This window comes from Mus pahari, chromosome 2, assembly GCF_900095145.1.
Source record: "Mus pahari chromosome 2, PAHARI_EIJ_v1.1, whole genome shotgun sequence".
NCBI lineage: Eukaryota > Metazoa > Chordata > Mammalia > Rodentia > Muridae > Mus > Mus pahari.
In genome coordinates this window covers 89,595,847-89,604,122 of record NC_034591.1, presented here as the reverse complement: position 1 = coordinate 89,604,122, position 8,276 = coordinate 89,595,847, and the positions used below count along the sequence as shown (strand labels likewise).

The 8,276-nt window shown below is 41.1% G+C and overlaps 1 pseudogene; it reads right to left on the bottom strand.

Moving 5' to 3' along the window:
- Positions 1-5,545: 5,545 nt before the first annotated feature.
- Positions 5,546-6,199, bottom strand: LOC110316835 (annotated as a pseudogene).
- Positions 6,200-8,276: the final 2,077 nt, after the last annotated feature.

Below are 8,276 nucleotides of genomic sequence, written 5' to 3'. Positions count from 1 at the left end.
TATATCAGGGTCCCTTCAGTAGAATCTTGCTGGCATGTGCATTCGTATTTGGGTTTACACCTGTTATTTTTAATGTTTGTGTGGTTATCTTCTTTTGGGTTTGTTGAAGGAAGATTACTTTCTTGATTTTTCTAGGATATAGTTTCCCTTCTTGTGTTGGTGTTTTCCATCTATTATCCTTTGTAGAGCTGGATTTGTGGAAAGACATTATGTAAATTTGGTTTTGTCTTGGAATACCATGGTTTTTCCACCTATGGTAATTGAGAGTTTTGCTGGGTATAGTAGTCTAGGTTGGCATATGTGTTCTCTTAGGGTCTGTATGATATCTGTCCAGGATCTTCTAGCTTTCATAGTCTCTGGTGAGAAATCTGGTGTAATTCTAATAGGTCTGCCTTTACTTGACCTTTTTCCCTTACTGCTTTTAATATTATTTCTCTGTTTTGTGCATTTGGTGTTTTGATTATTATGTGACTGGAAGAATTTCTTTTCTGATCCAATCTACTTGGAGTTCTGTAGGCTTCTAGTATATTCATGGGTATCTCTTTCTTTAGGTTAGGGAAGTTTTCTTCTATAATTTTGTTGAAGATATTTATATTTACTGGGCCTTTAAATTGGGGATCTTCCCTCCCTTCTATATGTATCATTCTTAGGTTTGGTCTTCTCGTTGTGTCCCGGATTTCTTGGATGTTTTGGATTAGGAGCTTTTTTCATTTTGCATTTTCTTTGATTGTTATGTCAATGTTTTCTGTGGTGTCTTCTGCACCTGAGATTCTCTCTTCAATCTCTTAAATTCTGTGGGTGATGCTTGCATCTATGACTCCTGATCTCTTTCTTAGGCTTTCTATCTCCAGGGTTGTCTCCCTTCGTGATTTCTTTATTGCTTCTATTTCCAATTTTAGATCTTGGGTGCTTTTGTTCATTTCCTTTGCCTGTTTGATTGTGTTTTCCTGTAATTCTTTAAGGGATTTTTGGCTTCCTCTTTAAGGGCTTCTAGCTGTTTACCTGTGTTCTCCTGTATTTCTTTAAGGGAGTTATGTCNTTCTTAAAGTCCTCTATCATTATCATGAGATGTGATTTTAAATCAGAGTCTTGTTTTTCTGGTGTGTTGGGCTATTTAGGACTAGCTGTGGTGGGATAACTAAGTTTTGATTATGCCAAGTAGCCTTGGTTTCTGTTGCTTATGTTTGTGCTCTTGCCTCTTGCCATCTGGTTATCTCTAGTGTTAGCTGGTCTTACTGTCTCTGACTGTGACTTGTCCCTCCTGCAAGCCTGTATGTCCGTACTCGTGTGAGACCTGTTATCTTCTTTGGTGGTGTGGCTACCTGTAAGCTACCCACACCTCTGCAAGTCACCTCTGACCATGTTCCCATAACTAACCCCAGTTAAACTCATTGGCTCAGAAAGCCAGACTGGGTGATGATTCTTGGCTCTGCTCTTGTTTCTTCTCTGTCTGGGTTCATGGCTATCAGATCATGGCTCCCCAGGAAAACCAATGCATCAGCCACACTGTGCTCTTGTTCCCATTCCTGGCTAGATCCATATGTTCTGGGAACTGATGTTCCACTTGTGTTATTGGCCTATCCTGGTGCCAGGATGCAGGCATCCCAAAAGCAGATGAGGGAGGGTACTGATAGAGGTTGAGGATACAACTAATGTGTACATGGAACCACATTAAACTTTATTGTTTAGGAAATATGTAAATCAGCAAAAACAATTAGTGAGCAAGTCAGTGGTTTTACAAAATTCTGTTTATATGATATCAATAATATGTTGCCTTTCCTTAATGAGAACAGTCTGCTTGCATTTTTCTTGTTTTCTTTTGGACTGGAACCCCGTATGGAAATGCCTTTTGATCATATAAACAAACTCTATCCAGTTATTTTCCAGAAAATTACTGTGGTTTTACAGTTGAATGCATGTTTATGACGTGAACAATTATCTCATTTTCTTGATGTTAACCTTTAAAAGGGTCATGTTAAGCATGTCACCTCTATTGTCTGCTCCATAGTACATAGGGATTCTTTCATTATGTGGCCACAAGTGCCTATAATTACTGGTATTGATATCTGCTGACCTGGGCATGGAGCTCCCTGGTACAGTTTGCCTAGCATGCCTTCAATATCAAGCACAGGATTGACTGGATTTAGAAATTATATAACAGTCAGGAAATTCATTAGTGATACTTTCAAAGGGAGAATTTTGATATCGTAGGATCTGTCCTGACTTTTATAATTTCTTGGGGATAGGATTAGAAAGAACCCAAGGCCAAGCAGAGGGTGGATGGGTACTCTATTCACTGAAGTAGAGGTATGATGGGAAAAGAAGTGTTAATGTGTTCAAAACTGTGGAGGCAAGAACTTTGAAAGAGAGGATAAAATATACTGAAGTTCCTGAGAAGGATAGAGGAACAATTCACAGAGATGAGAGATAATGAGGTGAAAAATAATCAGGGCAAGGAGTTTTAATCCAGGCACAGCAAGGATAATATACTGAGATTTGTCGCACTATTGAGCTAAGCAAGCATAGGGAATAGTTTAGCAACTTGGGACTCCACTTGGTTTGGGCTATAAGTGCATTTCATCTTCTACACATAATTTACTTAGTAGCCTGAGACCTGACCCTTGTCTGTGTCCTACACACACACACACACACACACACACACACACACACACAAACACTACTCTGATAATGTTCCTAAGAACCTGTTTGCTATGCAGTACTCACATCTATATCAGAGTGAACATAAATACCTCTTTGAACAATTGGAATGGTTTCTCTTATTCTTTAATGGCCATTAAATTTAGACAGATTCTCCTCAGTCATATTCTGCTTATGTTCAGGTAGAAGAATGGAGAGTGATCTGGCCTAAACTGTTTTTATGTGCATTCTCAGTAAGGTGAACTGTGTCCTTAAAGTTAACATTTAGAATCTCTTATTCACAATCTTGGACCTATGGATAATTTCACATAAATATGATTAAATTCAGATGAGTTGTAGAAAGAGGCACACACAGTAAAGAAATGATTTTAAAACTTAATTAAAAAAGAATACTCCAAACTACGCCCATGGTTACAATCCCCTCATTCCTCCTGCTTCCAACTTACTGCGGGATCGCAAGCATGTGCCACCATGTCCAGGCCTAGTTCACTTTATGAAAGGAACACTTGATAATGACCAACACTGAATATAGATATAAGGGAGGAGGCGGGCCCCTAAATTCTAAAAATTGCCTCAGGACAAAGACACTCATGGTCAGTTGGTAATCTGAGTCCTGATGTCGTGTCGATGGCCTGCCCATGCTCTTTGTCTTGTAGAGGGTTGCCAGAATAAACAGCTTGAGCAGAGGTGCTGCCTAGAACCCATCAGGAGCACAAATAAGACTGAAGGGGAGAAGTTGCCCTTAGGGAGGCTTGTTAACTAGGACCACCCAAACCCCTAAAACGCAGCAGTTAAGCCAGGTATGTTTTCTGCCAAATTCCAGGAAAGGGAGCTTCAGGTTAATCCTGTACTCTGGAGTTCTCCAGAGTGAAAGACAATAGTGTATGTGTGTGAGCAGTGACTATTTACATATGTACAGTGTATATTATTCTCATCATGTATATACATACTTACATACATTTACACATATGCATATGATTCATTTGACATTTTATAAAGCCAAGAAGTGACACCTCTGCTGTCTACAAGCTGGAGAACCAGGAAAACTGTGGTATAACTCAGTACAAGACCAAAAGCATGAACATCTCATAACTCACAGTGTAAATCCAACAGCCTAAGAACTAAGAGTGGAGAAGAGAAGTGGAGCTTAATGTGGATCCTGTGGCCCAAAGGCCTGAGACCCAGGCACAGATAAACATCCCAGTTTAATAACAAGTCACTCATTCTGTCTTTCCAGCTGGGCATACAGTAGATTTCCCACCCACGTTGGTAACACAGATCTCTTCGACTTAGTCTACTGATTAAGATGCTAAACTTCTTTGGAAATCCCAGACATGTCTCAAAATTATATTTTATTTGCAACCCAGGAATACCTAAATCCATCTACTTGATACATAATTCTATGGCCTGAAGAATCAAGGATGGGCTAAAGGCCTCGACGAGTGGGGACACACGTGGCAAGAACTTCTGGCCACTCTCCCAGTCACTCCAGGCCATCCCACCTCTCCTCCCAATGCAAGCTGACACACAGGCCTGCCAACTGTACAATCACAGCCAACCTGAATATGTTTAAGAGGCTGCTCTCTGGGAGCATCCCTCTTAGAGTAACACATGCAGGACTGGGCTAGGCCGAGGTCTTTTCTTCTTTTAATCCTTTCCTTCTTCACTTTTTTCTCTGAAATATTTTCAGAAAAGTTTATAACACTTTCATTTATTATTTTGTGTGTGGCTATGTTCATGCCATGGTATGCGTAGGAAGGTCATAAAACAACTTGTGGGAGTTGGTTCCCTCCTTCTACCATGAGTATTGAACTTGGGTCACCAGGCTTGTTGGGATCTGGCACCTTTACATAGAGAACTATTATATTGACCCAATAATAGTGTATTTTAAATGAAGTTTTAGTGTATAAAACAACAGGGTTTATTTTAACATTTTCATAGTCATGTATCCTTGTACTTTGCTCGTATTTGCTCCCCCAACTACTGTTCCTTGTCCCACCCCTTCCTTTCTTTTTGGAAACTGTACTGTGTGGCTTGCCTTGAGGCCTGGCAGGAAGACCCCTGCTCTAGGCCCCAGAGAAACTTTTTCTGACCACCAAGTGGCCAAGAGGCCTCTCTGGAGACTCCCCGACACCCAACTTGTTAGGACGTTTACCTTACGAGAGTTTACAGGCTAGGTTAGCTTGAGCCTCTTTTTAAAAGTCCTGTCATATCCCGATTTGTAGGCTTTTTTTCCTTCTTGGTATAGCTTGTGCCTGATCAAGTAGCCCTGGGAGTAGACAAGAAGTAGCATTCACTGGTAATAAATGAAGAAATGAGACCATATTCTAAAGATACTTCTCCGAAGTTTCCAGTTTGTTTGTTTCTTTTTAGGGGCTGTATGTTTGTGCTGTCACCAGAGGCTTCTCAAGGGAAGGGAAGGATCTTTCCAGGGAGTAGGGTACTAATTTGGACATAGCTGCATCTATCATGGCACAAGAACGTATGTTTTTTGCAATTACAATGTCACTGTTGCTTGCTAAAATACCATGACCAAAGCAACTTACAGAAGTAAATGTTGGTTTGAGCTTACAGTTCCAGAAGTGAGGAGGCATGGCAGCCAGAGGTTGTCCAGACACCCAGAACAGGAAGCTGAGAGTTCACAATCTCAACTGGGAGCACAAAACAGAGAGAAGGTGACAGGGTGAGGGCAATGGAAGTGGCACGAGGCTTTTAGTCACAAAGCTGTTCACCCTGCTGCTCCTGTGACATACTTCCTCTTACAAGGATGCATCACCCTCCTCAAACACTGCCACCAACTGAAGACCAAATTTTCAAAAGCCAGAGCCTTATGAGGGACATTTTTCTCCTTTTTTTTCTTAATTAGTTTTTATTCATAATCATAAACTTAACTTTTCAATCCAGCTAGATTTGAAGGTGAATGAGGAAAATATGGAAACCAAAGAACTTCAGTGAGAGCAGAGGTTACAGGGCATTGTGAGCAGATGGGGTAGAGGCGCTCTCCTGAGCTACAGAAGGAATGGTTTGATGGGTAAAATGTCCGCAAATCAAACGAAACTAGAGTTGTCCAGTCAGAAATGGTGATTTTCTTGCTGGTCTTGCTATTCCTGGACCCAAAACCCCTAAAGGGCAGCAGGCTTTCACAATGTTCACACCTTCTTTCACCTTCCCAGAGACCACATGCTTGCCATCCAGCCATTCAGTCTTGGCAGTGCAGATAAAAAACCAGGAACTGTTTGTGTTTGGTCCAGCATTTGCCATGGACAAGATGCCAGGACCTGTATGCTTCAGGATGAAATTCTCATCCTCAAATTTCCCTCTATAGGTGGACCTGCCGCCAGTACAATATGGCATGTAAGGTTACCACCCTGGCAAATGAATCCTGGAATAATTCTGTGAAAGGAGGAACTCTTATAGCCAAATCCTGTCTCTCCAGTCCTCAGAGCACAAAAGTTTTCTGCTGTCTTTGGAACTTTGTCTGCAAACAGCTCAAAGGCTTGTCATCAGCCGTGATGTTGAAGAACACAGTGGGGTTGACCATGGCTGCAGCAAATGGCAAAAAGTGACAGTGGCATCTGCAAAGCCAACATTTTCCATTCAAGCCACCACAGAATGAGACTCTGGTGAGTTCAAGGTCATTTGGAGGATCAACATTTGGGTCGAATTAATTTGTATGGAATTCCACCTTCTTGACTGGTGTGAAGGTAATATGCGACATGCTTTTTTTCTAGATGGGATCTCTCTCATATAATCCAGGCTCGTCTCAAACTTGCTATGTATATGAGGATGAACTTGAACCTCCAATCCACCTGCCTTTGCCTGCCAAGTGGTAGGATTATGTGTGTGTGTGGGGTGTGTGTGTGTGTGTGTGTGTGTGTGTGTGTGTTTTCCACCATGCCCAGTTTATGAGGTATGGGGATCAAGCTCAGAGGTTTTTGTACAGTAGGCTGGCACTTTGTCGGCTAAGCTATACCCCCAGGTCTCTGTGATAATCTGATGGTCAGCAGCTGGAGGCATGTGGTTATCAGCAGCCAGCCTTTATTTTGCAAGCAAGCAGTAAAGACAACAGGCGATCAGCAATTCTGAGTTTCAGGCCTGGTGACACTACAGCAGCATACAGCTGCAGCCCAGAGCTAGGTGTGGTGACAAGAGATAAGGACACCTACTTACTCTGCTGCTAAAGCAATGTCATCATTAAACAGCTACAGCTAATACTGGAAGAGCAACAAGAAATAGTCTAACTTCTCCTCCTGTCTCTCCAGTGTCCCGCTGGGCTGCAGCAGGTTTTTATATCCTATGGGACAAATGAGGTTTGGAGCCACTGTGAAAGAAAACTGTACTAAGAACAATAATTAATAAATGGGACCTCATGAAACTGAAAACTTCTGTACAGCAAAGGACACTGTAATTTGGACAAAGCAGTAGACTACAGAATGAGGAAAGTTTTTTTTTAGCCAACTACACATCTGATGAAGGGCTAACATCTAAAATATATAAAGAATGAAAAAAACAGACATCAGGAAAACAAATAACCTAATTTAAAAATGGGGTACTGGGGCTGGTGAGATGGCTCAGTGGTTAAGAGAACCAACTGCTCTTCCAGAGGAAGAGTTCAATTGAAATCACTGAGTTCAGTTGCCAGCACCCACATGGTGGCTCACAACCATCTCTAATGGGATCAATGCCCTTTCCTGGTGTGTCTGAAGACAGCTACAGTGTACTCATATGCATAAAAATAAATAAATATTTCTTTTAAAAAAATTGCCAGGCAGTGGTGGCGTATGCCATTAATCCCAGCACTTGGGAGGCAGAGGCAGGTGGATTTCTGAGTTTGAGGACAGCCTGGTCTATAGAGTGAGTTCCAGGACAGCCAGGGCTACACAGAGAAACCATATCTCAAAAAAACCGATCATGATTAAAATAAATAAAAATAAAAATGGGGTACAAATATAAATGAAGAATTCTCAAAAGAGGAAATTCAAATGGCTGAAAAAGTTTTAAAAAATGTTTAACATCCTTAGCCATTGGGTAAATGCAAATAAAAACTACTTTGAGGTTTGATCTTACACCCATCAGAATGGCCAAGATCACTATAACAAATGACAGCTCATGCTGGCATGGATGTGGATTAAGGGGAACGTTCATCCATTGTTGGTGGGAGTGCGAACTTATAAAGCCACTATGGAATTAATGTGGTGGTGTTTTGGGAAGATGGAAAGCAATCTATCCAAGACCCAGCTAGGCCCTTCTCAGCATATACCCAGAGGACACAGTCTTACTGCAGAGACCTTTCTCAACCATGTTCACGCTGCTCTATTCATTATAGCCAGAGATGTAAAAGCAACCTATATGTCAGTCAACAGATGAATGGGTAAAGAAAATGTGGTGTATTTACACAATGGAATATTTATCAGCTTCTAAAAAAATGAAATCACGAAATTCACTGGTAAATAGATAGAAATGAAATAAAAAAAAATCACCCCGAGTGAAGTAACTCAGACCCCTAAAGACAAATATGGTACATATTCACTTATGTATGGGTGTTACCGGCTAAATCATTGACAAGAAAGTTACAATCCATATAACCTCAGAGGTTAGGAGAACTACCCTAAATAACT